Source organism: Bufo gargarizans, chromosome 1 (genome assembly GCF_014858855.1).
Source record: "Bufo gargarizans isolate SCDJY-AF-19 chromosome 1, ASM1485885v1, whole genome shotgun sequence".
Classification (NCBI taxonomy): Eukaryota; Metazoa; Chordata; class Amphibia; order Anura; family Bufonidae; genus Bufo; species Bufo gargarizans.
This window is the reverse complement of record NC_058080.1, coordinates 433,435,350-433,454,708: the sequence shown is the minus strand read 5'-3', so window position 1 is coordinate 433,454,708 and position 19,359 is coordinate 433,435,350. Positions and strand designations below refer to the sequence as shown.

Here is a 19,359-nt window from a genome sequence, read left to right as displayed (position 1 = left end):
ATTTAAATCATAAGTCGAGATTTTCTCAGCAGCCATCTACAGAACATCAGTCAGATATCTGCCCAGCTATAAAAAAATAAATTATGTCAAGGGAGCTTTATTCTAAACAGACACAGGCCAGAGTTTAGCCTCAGATGTAAAAGTTTTCCACAATTATACCCAATATAGCAACAGAGATTTTATGATTTAGCCCTACAAGGAACAAACCACAACGTCAACAGTTCTTGATCAAAGTCTATCTGCATGATTTTCCTGCCTCGATCCAATACTCAACAGGGCTACAGCCGCGCTGACATTTGCCAATTATTGCTTTCAAAATTTTCTTTAGAAAAAAAATCGGTCTCAGACATGTAATGGACACCCATGTGTAAAACAGATTACAGATCCAGCACCTTCTATTTAGCAGAGCTCAATCTTCTACCGTATGTGGAAATCACAGGACCAAAAGCAGACTTATCACCTGGGAGTAAGTATAAAACTTTCTAATAAGTGCGAAAGAACCATCTCTCCATCATCACCTATTGGAAGAGGCTCGCTAGGAGTCAAGCCTCAACTAAGGATACTTTCCGGTATTGAGATCCGCCAAAGGGTCTAAATACCGGACAAAATTATTCAGTTTTGTCCCCATTCATTGTCAATGGGGACAAAACGGAACTGAACAGAACGGAGAGCTCCAAAATGCATTCTATTCTATTTGATTGCATTCCCATATCAGAGAGCAAACCGCAGAAAGCTGTGGTTTTCTTTCCGTCATGGGATGCGGAGCAAGACGGATCCATCAAGTCAATGCAATGCAAGTCAATGGGAGTTCATGACTGATCGTCATTGCTATGTCAAAGGTAATACAACCTGATCCGTTCATAACGGATGCAGACGGTTGTATTATCAGTAATGGAAGCGTTTTTTGCTGAACCCTGCCGGATTCAACAAAAACGCTGGTGTGAAAGTGGCCTAAGCAATAACCCTTGGGACATGGGAATATAGCCAAGCCAGATATCCATTTGTAGACAGCTGTTTTGGGATGCTTGCCCTTCATCTGTAGTCGAATTGTGGCTGGATCAGTGTAATGCACTCAAATCTCAAGATTTTTTTGGAAAGTTGGATCTAGGTTCATATGGAGCCATTGCCCATGGTGCTTACAAGATGGTTCTCTTTCTTGAGAGATACCTATAATGTGTAAACATACCCTTAGGCCCCTTGCAGACGAGCATTTCCGGATTAGGTCCGGGTGCGTCCCGATGCATTGCAGCAAACCCGCGCGAGTAGGTACGCAATTGCAGTCAGTTTTGACTGCGATTGCGTTCCGTTGTTCAGTTTTTATTGCGCGTGTGCGAGGGAAAATAATACAATCTACACAACCTTGAACCCAAACCTAAACTTCTGTGAAGAAGTTTGGGTCTGGGTACCACAGTCAGTTTTTTTATCACGCGCGTGCAAAACACATTGCACATGTGCGATAAAAACTGAACAACGGAACGCAATCGCAGTCAAAACTGGGAACCGTGTGTGAAAAATCGCACTGCATCCGCACTTGCTTGCGGATGCTTGCAATTCTCACGCAACCCCATTCATTTCTATGGGGCCTGGGTTACGTGAAAAAAACACACAAAGAGGAGCATGCTGCGATTTTCACGCAACGCACAAGTAATGCGTGAAAATCACCGCTCATGTGCACAGCCCCATAGAAATGAATGGGTCCGGATTCAGTGCGGGTGCAATGCGTTCACCTCACGCATCGCACCCGCGCGGAAATCTCGCCCGTGTGAAAGGGGCCTTAGACTGCATACAGCTGCATTAAAACACAATACAGAGCACAATTAACCCGTTCTCGACATTTGCAAAACAGGTCAGGTCGGGAGGTATTACACAGCACACACTCGGTGGCAGAGGTGATAACGCAATCACAGACATTTTAACAGATGAGGAGGTCAAATGTGACAACAGCACTTGAGCAGTCAATTATTGGGAGCAATGTGCTCCCGGGGACTAACCACCACCCCCCTTTTCCCATTTGACAAATAAACAAAATAAAGATAATTAGTATTGCTGCATCCGAAAAGATCCATACAACTAAAATATGAAAGTATTTATCTGGTATAATAAATGCCATAATGGAAAAAAAAGATCAAGTCACTTTACCCTAAAAACAGATTGGATAAAAAGTTATCAAAAAGTCCAAACACACCTCAAAATGATTACTGAAAAATAGAGATCACTCTGCAAAAAAAATGTGCCATTACACAGCTTCATAAAACATTAAAAAGTTAGAGAGGGTCAAAATATTGCAATGCAAAGAAAAATATAAAAATGTGCTACGGCTGTAATCGTTCTGACCCCACACATAAAACTTTGGCAGAATTCCGCTTTTTAGGAATTCCACCCCATTCAGAACTTTTTCCAGCTCCCCACTACATCCTATGTAATATTAAATGGGAGATTAGAAAACACAACCTGCCCTGCCAAAAAAAAGCTTTCATACTGCCATGTGTACAGATAACTAAAAATGTAGGCAGGAAAAATGAAAACAAATTGAACTTCTGCGTCAGGAAGGGGTTAAAATAGTTGTATCAGAAAACAAAGTAAAAAAAAACATAAGCAGCCATATGTGAAAGTAGATCTGCAAGTTGCTGAGTAACAGGGAGGGGAAAGGGCAAAGATAGAGAACAGAAAGCAAGCAGCAGTTTTGGGAATACGTATCTATCTATACCTCCTTTCACTTTTCTGAAGAGTCAAGGAGCAGAAATTCAAACCTGAGTCAGATCCACGGTGACCAGACGTATCCATCACAGAAGGTCCAGGACTGGCACTCTTGGTAAGGTGGTGTACATTGCTCCAGTGCAGAAAACTATTACGAAGCCCGACATCAAGCCTGGCTCAGAAAGCCTTGGTTGCTCTCCTGATCACAAACACAGCAAGCACATTACCTTTGGATTACGTAACGATTCTGGGGTTTGAAATGGTTACAGCAGGCACATAAACTAGAGAGGTCTTCATCATTTTACAGCGGTTCATCAATGTATAGACAGACATTCTCATAGGCTTATGGACATTAGAAATAAACCCTGAAGTGCACCCCCAGTTACATAAAAAAACTATTATAGTTATATTATAGGTTCTGGACAGCAAGTCTTCAACTCCCCTGCAGTGCCACCACAGGACCCATCAAATTAATGGGTTATCTCTGGGATACTACACAGAGCAGGTCTTCTAGAGCGAGAGACATTTTTCATAAACACTCTCCACTTGGACGTGTGGATATTGCCCCTCCTCCCCATTAATTCTGAATTTCATAGTAGGGTACAAAAAAAACCTATTTTATAAAATAAAGAATCCCTTAGACACTTGGAGAGATCAGTCACACATGGCGGATGTTGGGAGTTTACAGATGTTGCTACATCAGGAGCTGAGCCAGCGCCATAGCAGGTAGCGGATGTGATATGCAGACCTTGTGGCTGCTCCAAGGCAGGGGCTAATGTATGCAATCGATGATAACATTAATCGCACACATTTAACCCCTCAGATGTCATGGTCGAATGTGACCACGACATGTTAGGCTGAGTTCACACGGGCGAGATTTCCGCGCGGGTGCAATGCGGTAGGTGAACGTATTGCACCCGCACTGAATCCTGACCCATTCATTTCTATGGGGCTGTGCACATGAGCGATTTTTTTCACGCATCACTTCTGCAATGCTTTAAAATCGCAGCATGCTCTATATTCTGCGTTTGTAACGCAGGACAGGCCCCATAGAAATGAATGGGGCTGAGTGAAAATCGCAAGCATCCGCAAGCAAGTGCGGATGCGGTGCGATTTTCACTCATGGTTGCTAGGTGACAGTCTATTCACTGTATTATTTTCCCTTATAACATGGTTATAAGGGAAAATAATAGCATTCTGAATACAGAATGCTTAGTACAAGGTCAATTGAGGGTTAAAAAAAAATTAAAGAAATTAACTCACCTTGTCCTCTTCATCGCGCAGTTCCCGGTCTCTTCTGATGAGCTGTCGGCTAAAGGACCTTTGGTGACATCAGCAGATCACATGCTCCAATCACATGGTACATCACCACGGTGATGTACCATGTGATTGGAGCATGTGATCTGACGTCACCAAAGGTCCTTTAGCCGACAGCTCATCAGAAGAGACCGGGAACTGCGCGATGAAGAGGACAAGGTGAGTTAATTTCTTTTATTTTTTTTAACCCTCAATTGACCTTGTACTAAGCATTCTGTATTCAGAATGCTATTATTTTCCCTTATAACCATGTTATAAGGGAAAATAATACAATCTACACTACAACTAACCCAAACCTGAACTTCTGTGAAGAAGTTCGGGTCTGGGTACCACAGTCGGTTTTTATCACGCGAGTGCAAAACACATTGCACCCGCGTGATAAAAACTGAACATCGGAACGCAATCGCAGTCAAAACTGACTGCAATTGCGTACCTAATCGCGCGGGTTTGCCGCAATACACCGGGACGCATCCGGACCTAATCCGGACACGCCCGTGTGAACCCAGCCTTAAGGGTCAAAAACAGAGACGGCATGCTCCCAGCCATGCAACGGCTACCTGGAAGATTAGGGTTTGCAGCAGTCTCAGTCCTCCTGAATGATCCGAGGCTGCCGCACATAAGTTCCTATGGAGACCCTGCCTGTAGCAGGGCCCCATAGGAACAAAGTAAAATTCTCATAGACTCCAATTCTAATGCATTAGGTCTAGGAGAGAAGCAACCTAACGCTTGCTTGTTCAAGTTTCCTAGGGGAACTATTAAAAAAAAGTGTAAAAAAAATAAAATTAAAAAATTATAAAAATATATACCGTATATACAAATTCAAATCACCCCCCTTCACCAAAATAAAAATACATAATAAAAAAAAAAAGGCATCGCCACGTACGAAAACACCTATACTATAATTAAAAAATATTTATCCCATGCAGCAAATGGGGAAAAAGTCAAAAATGACTTATTTGCTGGTTTTGGTCACTTCACCTCCCACAAAAAAAAAAATGTAGTAAGAAGTGATCAAAATGTCATACACACTCCCAATAAAAAGTACAGATTGCCCTGAAAAAAAATGAGCTCTCACACAGCACCATACACATAAAAAAAAAAAAAAAAAAAAATTACGGTGGTCACAATATGGCGATGCAGAGAAAAAAATTTGCTTTAGGCTATTTTCACACTAGCGGCAGGATGGATCCGACAGGGCTGTTCACCCTGTCGGATACGTCCTGCTGCTATTTCGCCGTGCTGCCGCTCCGTCCCCATTTACTATAATGGGGACAGGGGCGGAGCTCCGGCGCAGCACGGTGAAAGGCCGCCGGACTAAAAGTACTGCATGTCCGACTTTTCTCACTGCAAACTGCCAGACTGTGCCAGAGCTCCGTCCCCATCCCTATTATATTCAATGGGGGCGGAGCGGCGGCACGGCGAAATAGCGGCAGGACGGATCCGACAGGGTGAACTGCCTGTCGGATCCGTCCTGCCGCTAGTGTAAAAGTAGCCTTATCCAATGTTTTTATCTTTTTTTCAGTATTAAAACACAAAAAAAAAACTATGCATATGTGGCATCGTTGTAATCGTACTGACCTAGAGAATGAAAGTAACAGGTCAGTTTTACCACTAGGACATGCTGTATAAACAAAACCCATAAAACAGTGGCAATTTTATTTTTTTATAATTCAACCCCATTTGGAATTTATTTCCCGCTTCTGACTATATTGCATGCAACCGTAAATGGTGCCATTAGACAGTACAACTACAAAAACAAGCCCTCATATGGCTATGACAATGGTAAAATAAAAAAAGTTATGGCTTTGAGAAGAAAAAAACTGTAAAATCACCCGGTCTGGAAGGGGTTAATATAAAATGCCACAAAAAGTTATTACTGTAGCTTTAAATTTACTGCAGCATTCTCTACCTGGCTGCTGGGACTGGTCCTGCTCTGCCGAGAGGAGTGAAAAAGACTCCACCACAAAGTATAACCTAATGTCACGCTAATATAAGGAGAAGCAGTCAGTAAACTATGGTTTTCTAGCCAGCGCCCCGGATTTAGCTGTCACAAAGGCTAATTTACCATAAGAAATATCCGCAGCTCTATCAGGCCGAGCGTTTAACCTTACAAAGAATGTTACACTGGTTACACAACCAATATGGATGGCAGTGAGCAGAAGATAAAAATAGAGCCAAAAAGAAACTCTATAAATAACTGGTTACTCAATGTCAAGTACACAACCACAAGTCTTCTACTACTAAGGACCCACAATCATCCACAGGGTTATTACTTACAGCACACCCCGTGGGCAACGTGACAATAACTTGACTACGGTATGTAAACAGGGCTTCCCATTAACCCCTTCCTGACGGAACAATTTTACTCCCTGCCTTTTTGGAACCATAACTTTTTTTTTTTTTTTATCGTTCGCATAGTCGTATAAGGGCTTGTTTTTGTGGGGCGAGTTGCAATTTCTAAAAGAACCATTTAATATTGCACAGGATGAAAAAATTATCTTGTGTTCTTCACTATGTGGGTTTGTATAATTATAAAGATACCACATTCTTGTGTTTTAATACTGAAAAAAATAAAAACCTTGGAAAAAAAATAAACTTTTTTTTTATCGCCATATTCTGACCCCCATAACTTTTTTACAGTTAAGCCTATGGAGTTGTGTGAGGGCTCATTTTTTATTTTTTTTATGGGGCAATCTGTGATTACCATACTGGGGTGTGTATAACTTTTTGATCACTTTTTATTCCATTTTTTTGAGGAGGTGAAGTGATGAAAAATTGCAAATTAGGGATCGACCGATATTGATTTTTTAGGGCCGATACCGATAATTTGTGAACTTTCAGGCCGATAGCCGATAATTTATACCGATATTCTGGGAATTTTCATTTTTGAAAGAAAAATAAAATTCCTACACAAATCTGCTGAAAATTTATGTTTATTGTTAATGTGTAGTTTTTTTTTTTTTGTAAATCTTTTTTCATTTATACTTAATATTTTGGGGTTTTATTTTTATTTTTTTAACTTTTTTAGTTTTTCTAACTTTTTGCCCCCTTAGGGACTAGAACCCTTGTCCTATTCACCCTGATAGATCTCTATCAGGGTGAATAGGAGCTCTCACTGTCCCTGCTGCTCTGTGCTTTGCGCACACACCAGCATGGAGCTTATCATGGCAGCCAGGGCTTCAATAGCGTCCTGGCTGCCATGGTAACCGATCGGAGCCCCAGGCTTACACTGCTGGGGCTCCGATCGGAGGAGCAGGGGAGAGGGGATCTGCTACACCACCAATGATTAATACAGGGGAGGGGGGGGCGCACTGCACCACCAATGATTAATATACTGGGGGGCTTGGGCGCACTGCGCCACCAATGAAGTTAAATCTCTCATTTATTCATATACAGGAGGCGGGAGCTGGCTGCAGAATGACATAGCCGGCTCCCGACCTCTATGAGCGGTAGCTGCGATCCGCGGCACCTGAGGGGTTAACCGAGGATCGCAGCTACATCTCATAGAGGTCGGGAGCCGGCTATGTCATTCTGCAGCTCCCGCCTCCTGTTCAATTTGAATGAATGAGAGATTCCTCTTCATTGGTGGCGCAGTGGCCACAGCCCCTCCCCTTCTCTTGTCCCCTGTCCTCCCATTGGCTGCAGCGGCAGCAGCAGCACAGGGGGAGGGAGACACTGCTACTTCTCCCCTGTGCTGCTGCTGAGGGAACACGGAGAGCGCTGTCAGCAGCGCGATCTGTGTTCCCAGTACGTTATCGGTATATCGGCAAAATAAATGCTGATACCGATAACAGTCAAAATCCTCAATATCTGCCGATAATATCGGTAAAACCGATAATCGGTCGATCCCTATTGCAAATAGGTCATTTTGAATTTTCTGTTCTGCTTGTCTGATGCCTATGATTTTTCAATATTTTTATTTAAATTTTTTGGGGGAAAGGGGAGTGAACTTATATATATATATATATATATATATATATATATATATATATTTTTTTTTTTTACTCACCCTAGGTGAAATCATTAAATTGCAATTTGAATAAAGTGATGGAATTTTATCCATTACAATATACAAAGATTAATATATCCCAATGCAGTGCTACCACCTGCAGGCCTGTATTGGGGGATACCAGTAATCGGCATCAGAGCCTCAAACAAGCTCCGGCCTATTACTACAGTGTAAGGCCCCTTGCAGACAAGCGAAAATTACGCGCGGGTGGAATGCGGGATGCAAATTTATTGAGCCCGCACGAAACCCGGACCCATTCATTTAAATGGGTCTGTGTACATGAGTGGTGGTTTTCACGCATCACTTTTGCGTTGCATGAAAAAAAAAAAAAAATTATATATATATATATATATATATATATATATATATATATCCATAACAAAAGGTCAGGCAGCACTCCTTAATATGCAGCTGAAGCTGTAGCGGTGCCCGCAGTGATCCCTCGATCCAGGACGCATACTGTATGTAGTGAATTAATAGAAGCTATGGTCATGTTCATGTTATACATGTGGCTTAATTGTCTGTAGGCATTGTTTAAAATGTTATGTGGACTGTTGCCTATAACGGATTAGAGGTTTGGAGAAGAACTATGGGAAAACAGAGTTGTAATATTTTGCCCAGATGAATGCCCTAATGTAAGATGGCGGTTACAGACCAGTGATGCGGCTCGGTGCGACTGGCGCAGCTCAGTTTCGCACGCAGTGCGTGCGGGGATGGTGCTGGGGCGGCCGATCAAGCGTCATCATGTGGGACTCCGCCCAGATGTGACGCAGGGTGGTTATGTACGGCGTCACGAGGGAAGAGGGACTGACACATGCGCAGTGGGGAGTAGCAGACGCGGAACAGTGGCGCGAGCCTCCATACAAGAGAAGACGCCTCTCCCGATATTTCTCTCCATAACTCTCTTTAAGAAGGTATTACAGTCATGATTTTAATTGCACTGTTCACTTTATTGTATGCACGTATACGTAATTACGAGGATTTCAATGAAATAAGTTTTTTTTAAAAAACTTCACCTACATGTATTTAGGATAGATTGGTATCAATGTTAATTTTAGGAACTGATCACATGAGTTGTAGCTTACCCCCAATGGGGAGTGCACTGCTATTGCATTGGTTGTTGAATCAATTAGGCACTAAGTGATGATGTATTTATATATGCACATATGCACTTTTTATGTTCACTTGACTTGAAAAAGGTTCTGGGAGAGAACCGAAACGTTGTCTCTGCTGACATGTGTGAATAAATTGCACATTTTTCTACTTCAAGGAGTGCCGCAGTTTTTTCTGTGTTATATATATATATATATATATATACACAAAATCGCAGCATGTTCTATATTCAGTGATTTTTCACGCAACGCTGGCCCCATAGAAGCGAATGGGGCTGCGTGAAAATCGCATTGCATCTGCAAGCAAGTGCAATTTCACGGATGGTTGCTAAGAGATGTTGTTTGTAAACCTTCAGTTTTTCCTCACGCACGCGCAAAACGCAGTAAATCGCATTGCACCCGCACGATAAAAACTGAACAACTGAACGCAAAAGTTATTGGTATCTGCATCATCTAACCTTGCCGATAACGCACATAATGCGTCCAGCACGCTATCACAGAACATGAGCGTGCTGCTGTCAGAGCACTTTCCCTCAGCAGCACAGGGGAGAAGGAGTCACTCTCTCCCTCCCCCTGTGCCGCGCTACCAATCAGGGGAGAGATGGGAGGAGAAGGCGGAGGAGGGGTGGGCGCACTGCACCACCAATGATAATTAACTTCTAATACAAATACAGGAGGCTGTGCCCAGCCTATATGACAGGAAGCTGCGATCAGCGGCAGTTAACCCCTCAGGTGCAGTTAACTGCTGCTGATCGCAGCTCCCTGTCAGAGGCAGGGCGCCGGCTGTGTGATTCTGCCCGTGACACAACCCCCTCATGTATTAAAAGGGTAATTATCATTGGTGGCGCAGTGCACCCTCCCCAGTATTAAAAACATTGGTGGCAAAGTGCCCCCTCCCCCCACCATTAAAATCATTAGCGGCGCAGGCGCTCCCTCATTGGTGGCAGTTCCGATCTGAGCCCCAGCAGTGTAATCCTGGGGCTCTGATCGGTTACCATGGCAGCCAGGACGCTACTGAAGCCCTGGCTGCCATAGTCAGCTCCCTGCTGCTGTGTGAACAGAGCACAGAGCAGCAAGGATAGTGTGAAATCCTATTCACCCTAATAGAGCTCTATCAGGGTGAATAGGACAAGGGATTAAAAGATCCCAGGTTCTAGCCCCTAAGGGGGGAAATAGTTTTTAAATAAAAAGTTAAAAAAATTAATAAATAAATAAAAAAAAAAGTTATAAAAACCCACCAAAATATTAAGTATAAATCACCCCCTTCCCCAATTTTACATATAAAATATATAAACATATTGCCACGTCCAAAAATATATATACGAAAAGTCCATACTATTAAAAAAAAATATATTATTTTTTTTTCTTCAAAAATGCAAATGCACAGAATATCGGTATAAGTTATCGGCTATAGGTCTGAAAGTTCACAGGTTATTGGTATCGGCTCAAAAAAAAAAAATATAATAATCTATATCGGACGATCCCTAATTGCTATTTGATTGTTTGATTATTATTATTATGTTTATGGCTTGAAAAAGCCTGTCACATACTGTTCTTCTGATATTGTTATTCGTTTCTTTCAGCTTATTATTCAGTTTTATTATTCTCCGCCCCCCCCCCCCCCTTTTCTTTACGCTACTCCTCCTACAGTTTTGGGGTTACAAACGCCAAACTTTCCACACTTCTAGGTAAGAATAGAGGTAAGTTGCTTGTGCTTTAATAAGCGATCCCACCCTGCGGCTGACCACCTAAGACCTCTTTTTTCCATTGACTTTCACAGGGAAAATTTTCAAATCGCTCCCACTTGCACAGTTTTGAAGCTACGCTCCCCAAACTTAGACCACACATTGTTGGTGTCAACCCAAATAAAAAGGTACATTTTGAGGGGAAACCCCAAAGTGGGCGGAGCTAGCAACGGCCAATGAAAATTTTGCTATTTTCTATACGCTACTCCTCCTGTACTTATTTAACCTATTCAGGACACATGACATACAGAGGCGGTGATCGGAACTCAGTGCCTGTTCAAATCATTGAGCAGGCACCTTGGCTAAATGCACCAGGGGGTCCTGTGAGCCCCCCTCCATGTTGGCGATTGCAGCAAACCGCAGGTCAATTCAGACCTGCGGTTTGCTGCGTTTCCGGGTTATTCGGGTCTCTGGGGACCCGATAACCCGGAACAGGATGGTGATCGGTGGTGTGATAATACACCACCAATCACCATCCTTAGATCCTGAGTGGTGATGGTGACATCACCTCTCAGGATCACTCTCGTTGGCCGGCTGCAGGGACGGGAGGTTCAAATTACCGCAGCGCTCCTCTCCTCCTCCTTTTGTGTCCGGGAGCCGAATAGAGAGGAGCCCTGCACGTCAGATCGCCGCAAAGATCATCAGAGCCAGCACCCTAACTCCTCCATCTGTGCCCCAGCACCCAGGTAATTAGGGAAAGGCTAGCGACAAGTTAGATTAGGCAGACCCTATGTGACCCTAGACCCCCCTAGGGGTGTTGCAGCTTGCCCCCCCCCCCCCCCCAACTTTTTTGGGGGGCGCAAGCAGTTTTTTGTGTGCGTACGCCGACTGTGGCCGGCACTCTTAGCATCCAGCCACTGTTAGCGCATCGCACCCCCCACCGCTGATCAACTTTGGACGGTTGATCAGCGATTTAGAATTATTTTTTCAAATTTTTTTACCCTTTTTTTTTGTCCGTTTGGTGTGTGTGGGGGCATGGGTGTTCGCGAACTCACCCTAAACCTAATAAAGATTTACCGTATTTTTCGCCGTATAAGACGCAAAGTGGGGGGAAAATAGCAGTGCGTCTTATACGGCGAATGTAGCTGATTTTGCCTAGTTTTCAATGATACACCCACCGCGATGCCGTGCGGCGGGTGTATCAGCTGTGAGGGAGGAGGAGCTGGGGGCGGCATCTGCATTTATAATGACAGCGGGGCCCGTGCAGTGACTGTATTCTACTACACGGGCCCCGCTTACTGTATAATCATATCCCTAATAGTTAATTGTTGTGTGCATGTAAAAGCATAATGAGCGTTAATGATGAGCGCTGTGTATTACTTACAATTAGAAGCGCTCGCCGTTCGGAGCAGAGAGGAGGGAGGAGGCAGGCCGGGAGGACGGGCGCTGGCAGTGTGAGTCATAAGTCATGCGCCTGCGCCACCCACTTTATAAATTAAGCAGTCGGCGTGGGCGCATGACGTATGACTCACGTTGCCAGCGCCCGTCCTCCCGGCCTGCCTCCTCCCTCCTCACTGCTCCGAACGGCGAGCGCTTCTAATTGTAAGTACGGTGATACACAGCGCTCATTATCGCTCATTATGTGATTACATGCACACAACAATTAACTATTAGGGATATGATTATACAGTAAGCGGGGCCCGTGTAGTAGAATACAGTCACTGCACGGGCCCCGCTGTCATTATAAATGCAGATGCGACCCCCCACCCCCATTATAAAAGCAAATGCGACCGCCACACTTATGGAGGGGATCTGTGGATGACACATAGCATAAGATGCTATATATGTGTCATCCACAGATCCCCCCCATAACTGTCATACACAGATCCTCATAACAGTGCCATCCAGAGAGGATCCCCCATAAGTGTCACTCACAGATCCCCCATAACAGTGCGTCACCCACAGATCCCCCATAACAGTGCGTCACCCACAGATCCCCCATAACAGTGCGTCACCCACAGATCCCCCATAACAGTGCGTCACTCACAGATCCCCCATAACAGTGCGTCACCCACAGATCCCCCATAACAGTGCGTCACCCACAGATCCCCCATAACAGTGCGTCACCCACAGATCCCCCATAACAGTGCGTCACCCACAGATCCCCCATAACAGTGCGTCACCCACAGATCCCCCATAACAACAAATCCCCCATAACAGTGCGTCATCCACAGATCCTCCATAACAGTGCGTCACCCACAGATCCCCCATAACAGTGCGTCACCCACAGATCCCCCATAACAACAAATCCCCCATAACAGTGTGTCATCCACAGATCCCCCATAACAGTGCGTCACCCACAGATCCCCCATAACAACAAATCCCCCATAACAGTGTGTCGTCCACAGATCCTCCATAACAGTGCGTCACCCACAGACCACAATTAGTTCAAAAGCGCACCTTTTGGTTCAAAATATTTTTTTTTCTTATTTTCCTCCTCAAAAACCTAGGTGCGTCTTATGGGCCGGTGCGTCTTATAGGGCGAAAAATACGGTACACGCACGCACGCACATACACACGCAGACACACACTCCCCTATGGCACGCCAGACGTTCTCGGCCGAGGAGGCATATGCCCAGCTGGTCTCCGAGTCCGAGAGTCCCAGTGAGGACGAGGATGACCTCACTTTCCTTTTGTCATCCGCGTCCTCCTCATAATCTAGCGATGATGATGAGCCCCCAAGGCGGGAGAGACGCCACCAGGCGGAGCAAGGGCGCGCCATGCTAGGGATCCTGTGGCCCACCCTAGTACGAGCAGCTCTGGGACTCGTACTAGTTTTCCGGCCCACCAGTTAAATCCACCGGAGCCCCCTGCTGGTGAACTTGTCTGGTATACCCCAGAGCGTTATGAGCCCGTGATTCCAGATTTTGAAGGCCAACCAGGAATCCAGATTTTCAGTGGGCTTCAGTGAATACGACTTTTTTAGTCTTTTTTTTCAGTGACCACTTTGTAATTCTGGTGGAGCAGACGTACCTGTATGCCCAACAGTTTGTTGCTCAACGACCGGACTCTGTTTTGGCTAGGCCCGGTGGCTGGACCCCGGTCAGTGCAGCCGAGATGAGGACGTTTTGGGGCCTCATGCTGCACATGGGCCTAGTCAAGAAACCTAGTGTCAGGCATTACTGGAGTGGGGACGACCTCTACCAGATCCCACTTTACAGTACGGCCATGACACGCTCCCGGTTTGAGGCCTTCAGATAATGCAGCATGTCATTTATATACCAATTTAGCCACTGACAATCGGATAAAAAAACAGGTTCTCAGACTTGAGACAATAAAACTATTCAAAAAAATTATTTAGTAAAACTAAAATAAATAAAAAAAAGTAGACAAATTAGGTATCGCCGCGACCGTAAGAATCTGCTCTATAAAAATAGCCCCCAAACCCTTAGATGAACACAGTAAAAAAAAATCAAATAAAAAAACGGTGCAAAAAAAAAGTTTTTTTGTCACCTTACATCACAAAAATAGTAATAGCAAGCGATCAAAATGTCATTTGCCCCCCAAAATAGGGCCAATAAAACTGTCTTCTCATCCTGCAAAAAATGAGCCCCTACCTAAGATAATCGGCTAAAAAAAAAAAAAAAGAAAAAAACAACAGACTATGGAGATACAAAAATGTTTTTTTTTTTTGTTTTTGTTTTTTAAAAGATAGTATAGTGTAAAACATACATAAAAATTGAAAAAAAGTAGACATATTGGGCATCGCCCCGTCCATAAGAATATGCTCTATAAAAATATTCCCCCCAACCCTTCAGATGAACAGTGTAAAAAAATAAAAATGGTGCTAAAAAAGCAATTTTTTGGCAAATTTTCCATTTTAATCCGTTTTTTTCCAATAACAAAGCAAGGGTTAACAGCCAAACAAAACTTAATATTTATTACCCTCATACTGCAGTTTACAGAAACACCCCATATGTGGTCGTAAACTGCTGTATGACCAAACGGTAGGGCGCAGAAGGAAAGGAATGCCATATGGGCTTCTGGAAGGCAGATTTTGATGGCCTTTTTTTTGGCACCATGTCCCATTTGAAGTCCCCCTTATGCACCCCCTAGAGTAAAAACTCCATAAAAGAGACCCCATCTAAGAAACTACACCCCTCAAGGTATCCAAAACAGATTTTACAAACGTTGTTAACCCTTTACGTGTTCCACAAGCGTTATTGGCAAATGGAGATTTCTGGTAACCTTGCCTCACAAAAATGTAATATAGATAAACCAAAAAGCATATGTACGCTAAAAATAGTCGCAACAAAACTGCCACCTTATCCTGTAGTTTCCAAAATGGGGTCACTTTTTTGGAGTTTCTACTCTAGGGGTGCATCAGGGGGGCTTCAAATGGGACATGGTGTAAATAAACCAGTCCAGCAAAATCTGCCTTCCAAAAACCACACGGCGCACCTTTCCCTCTACGCCAGCGGTTCTCAACCTAGGGGTCGATCGCCCCTTTCCAGGGGGTCGCCTGGGGCTTCCTATTAGGGCTGCACGATTGTAGCGTTACATTACCCTACTTCGTGAGATTTCCCTACCTCCTGACTTCCTGTCACACTGCTAATGACGTGAGGAGGCGTTCCTGAGTTTTGACAAATCTGCGCATGCGCAAACCGACAGTTGATGGAAAATCTCAGCGGAGTTCAGCTTCACACCGGGACACTGCGCATGCGCCGGCCGGAGTTAGCCGCGCTTGCGCACTGGGCCGTAATATTTCCCTACTAAGGCTCTCCAGCGCATGCGCAGTGTCCCAGTGTAAAGCTGAACTCCGCTGAGATTTTCCGTAAACTGTCGGTTTGCGCATGCGCAGATCGTCAAAACTCAGGAACGCCTCCTCACGTCATTAGCAGTGCGACAGGAAGTCAGGAGGTAGGGAAATCTAGAGATTGTTTCACGTAGGAGTAACATACAAACCGGATTCCAAAAAAGTTGGGATACTAAACAAATTGTGAATAAAAACTAAATGCAATGATGTGGAGATGGCAAATGTCAATATTGTATTTGTAATAGAACGTAGATGACAGATCAAACGTTTAATCCGAGTAAATGTATCATTTTAAAGGAAAAATACGTTGATTAAAATTTTCACAGTGTCAACAAATCCCCAAAAAGTTGGGACAAGTAGCAATAAGAGGCTGGAAAAAGTTCATTTGAGCATAACGAAGAGCTGGAAGACCAATTAACACTAATTAGGTCAATTGGCAACATGACTGGGTATAAAAAGAGCTTCTCAGAGTGGCAGTGTCTCTCAGAAGCCAAGATGGGCAGAGGATCACCAATTCCCACAATGTTGCGCAGAAAGATAGTGGAGCAATATCAGAAAGGTGTTACCCAGCGAAAAATTGCAAAGACTTTGCATCTATCATCATCAACTGTGCATAACATCATCCGAAGATTCAGAGAATCTGGAACAATCTCTGTGCGTAAGGGTCAAGGCCGTAAAACCATACTGGATGCCCGTGATCTCCGGGCCCTTAAATGACACTGCACCACAAACAGGAATGCTACTGTAAAGGAAATCACAGAATGGGCTCAGGAATACTTCCAGAAACCATTGTCAGTAAACACAATCCACCGTGCCATCCGCCGTTGCCAGCTGAAACTCTACAGTGCAGAGAAGAAGCCATTTCTAAGCAAGATCCACAAGCTCAGGCGTTTTCACTGGGCCAGGGATAATTTAAAATGGAGTGTGGCAAAATGGAAGACTGTTCTGTGGTCAGACGAGTCATAATTCGAAGTTCTTTTTGGAAATCTGGGACGCCGTGTCATCCGGACCAAAGAGGACAAGGACAACCCAAGTTGTTATCAACGCTCAGTTCAGAAGCCTGCATCTCTGATGGTATGGGGTTGCATGAGTGCGTGTGGCATGGGCAGCTTGCATGTCTGGAAAGGCACCATCAATGCAGAAAAATATATTCAGGTTCTAGAACAACATATGCTCTTATCCAGACGTCATCTCTTTCAGGGAAGACCCTGCATTTTTCAACAAGATAATGCCAGACCACATTCTGCATCAATCACAACATCATGGCTGCGTAGGAGAAGGATCCGGGTACTGAAATGGCCAGTCTGCAGTCCAGATCTTTCACCTATAGAGAACATTTGGCGCATCATAAAGAGGAAGGTGCAACAAAGAAGGCCCAGGACGATTGAACAGTTAGAGGCCTGTATTAGACAAGAATGGGAGAGCATTCCTATTTCTAAACTTGAGAAACTGGTCTCCTCGGTCCCCAGACGTCTGTTGAGCGTTGTAAGAAGAAGGGGAGATGCCACACAGTGGTGAAAATGGCCTTGTCCCAACTTTTTGGGGATTTGTTGACACCATGAAATTCTGATTCAACATATTTTTCCCTTAAAATGGAACATTTTCTCAGTTTAAACTTTTGTTCCTTGATTTATGTTCTATTCTGAATAAAATATTAAAAGTTGGCACCTGCACATCATTGCATTCAGTTTTTATTCACGATTTGTAAAGTGTCCCAACTTTTTGGGAATCCGGTTTGTACTTTACACGCAAAGACAGTTATGTGCGCAGTTTAGGACACATGAGGGGACACATAGGGCCATGAGGGGGACCAGTATAAGATGCTATATGTCTTATGCTGGCCCCCCTCATGGCACTATGTGTCATAGCACACATCCCCTATAACAGCGCCCTCCACAGATCCCCCACAACACAGCGCCCTCCACAGATCCCCCACAACACAGCGCCCTCCACAGATCCCCCACAACACAGCGCCAATTACAGAACTACCTAACACCTTGTAATAGACTGGCATACATCCTGCATATCAGATATTTACATTACAATTCATAACAGTAGCAAAATTAGCAAGGAAAATAAATGTAATGGTTGGGGGTCACCACAACATGAGGAACTTTATTAAGGGTCACGGCTTTAGAAAGGTTGAGAACCACTGCTCTACGCCCTACTGTGTGCCCGTACAGTAGTTTGCAGCCACATATGGGGTGTTTCTGCAAACTACAGAATCGGGGCAATAAATATAGCATTTTGTTTGGCTGTTAACCCTTGTTTTGTTACTGGAAAAAAATGTATTAAAATTGAAAATTTGCCCCAAAAAAATAAATCAAAATTCTGAAATGTTATCTCCATTTGCCAGTAACTCTTGTGGAACACCTAAAGGGTTAACGACGTTTGTAAAATCAATTAAAGTTTTGAATACCTTGAGGGGTGTCGTTTCTAGAATGGGGTCATTTTTTATTATGTAAGCTTCACAAAGTGGCTTCAGACATGAACTGGTCCTAAAAATTGGGTTTTTGAAAATTTCTGAAAAATTTCAAGATTTGCTTCTAAAACTTCTAAGCCTTGTGTCATCCCCAAAAGATAAAATATCATTCCCGAAATGATCCAAAACATGAAGTAGACATATGGGGAATGTAAAGTAATAACTATTTTTGGAGGTATTACTATACATAATAGAAGTAGAGAAATTAAAACTTGGAAATTTGCTATTTTTCTAAATGTTTTGCAAATATGGTATTTTTTTATTAATAAAAATGAATATTTTTTTTTACTTCATTTTACCAGTGTCTTGAAGTAAAATATGTGACGAAAAAACAATCTCAGAATGGCCTGGATAAGTCAAAGCATTTTAAAGTTATCACCACTTAAAGTGACACTGGTCAGATTTGCAAAAAATGGCCTGGTCCTTAAGGTGAAATAAGGCTGTGTCCTTAAGGAGTTAAAGTGTAACTGTCATTTTTTTTTTTGTAATGCATAGGGGCAGTGACACTGACCATTTTTGTAATATACTTTAATGATTGAAATTGTACATTTCTATTAGAAAAATAGCTCGAAGGTGGCCGATTTTGTGAATGTACTCTGGCCACAGCACTGATCAAATAAAGAGGGCTTCTGTTAGGTGCATGTCCCTTTCCGATCCCTCTCCACCCATGGTATCATATCTTTATCAGAAGAACAATTTCAGGTGGCAGACCAATGTTACTTTTTAATATGCGCATCTTTATTTCATTCAGACGTATAAAGTGCCATAGTAAAAACAGCAACGTTTCGGGACTATATTTTAAACGGCCCTTTTTCAAGCTATTTTGCGGACCACACATCGCCGGCACTCTCATAGAAAATGCCTTTTCTTGTTCGCAATTGTGGAAACACAGCTCGTAAAAGGAGGTGCCAGGAGTAAGACCTCTGCATATCTGATATTGATAACCTATCCTGAAGATAGATGATCACTATTACTCCACTGCACAACCACTTTTAGTTGATATAGTAAAGTTATTTGTCTAGCTAAAGTTATTTTATTTGGAATTTTAAAACTTTTCGTATGTTGATTTTTATTTTTTATTCTGGGACTCCCCAGTATTGTCTAGAATTTTGCTCCATCAATGTCTAAGAACCTGCTTATTCCTGGCTCCTAGCATACTGAATGGCCACTATATTACAGTCACCTGCCCTTTCATACCTGGAGTTTCCCTGTACGGCAACTAGAGACCTGATCCCTGAGGC

The 19,359-nt window shown here is 43.4% G+C and overlaps 1 protein-coding gene across 3 annotated transcripts in view; it reads right to left on the bottom strand.

The window, feature by feature from the left end:
* Positions 1–19,359, bottom strand: part of JAK2 (Janus kinase 2) — a 327,031-nt gene that overhangs the window by 227,107 nt on the left and 80,565 nt on the right. Inside the window, exon 1 of one of the 3 annotated variants that reach the window (XM_044272108.1) lies at positions 2,751–2,867. The exons of the other annotated variants lie outside the window; for them this stretch is intronic. The gene's annotated coding sequence lies outside the window, so the exon portion shown is untranslated. Of the gene's footprint in view, positions 1–2,750; positions 2,868–19,359 lie in introns of those variants that run through there. 3 annotated transcript variants of the gene reach the window in all.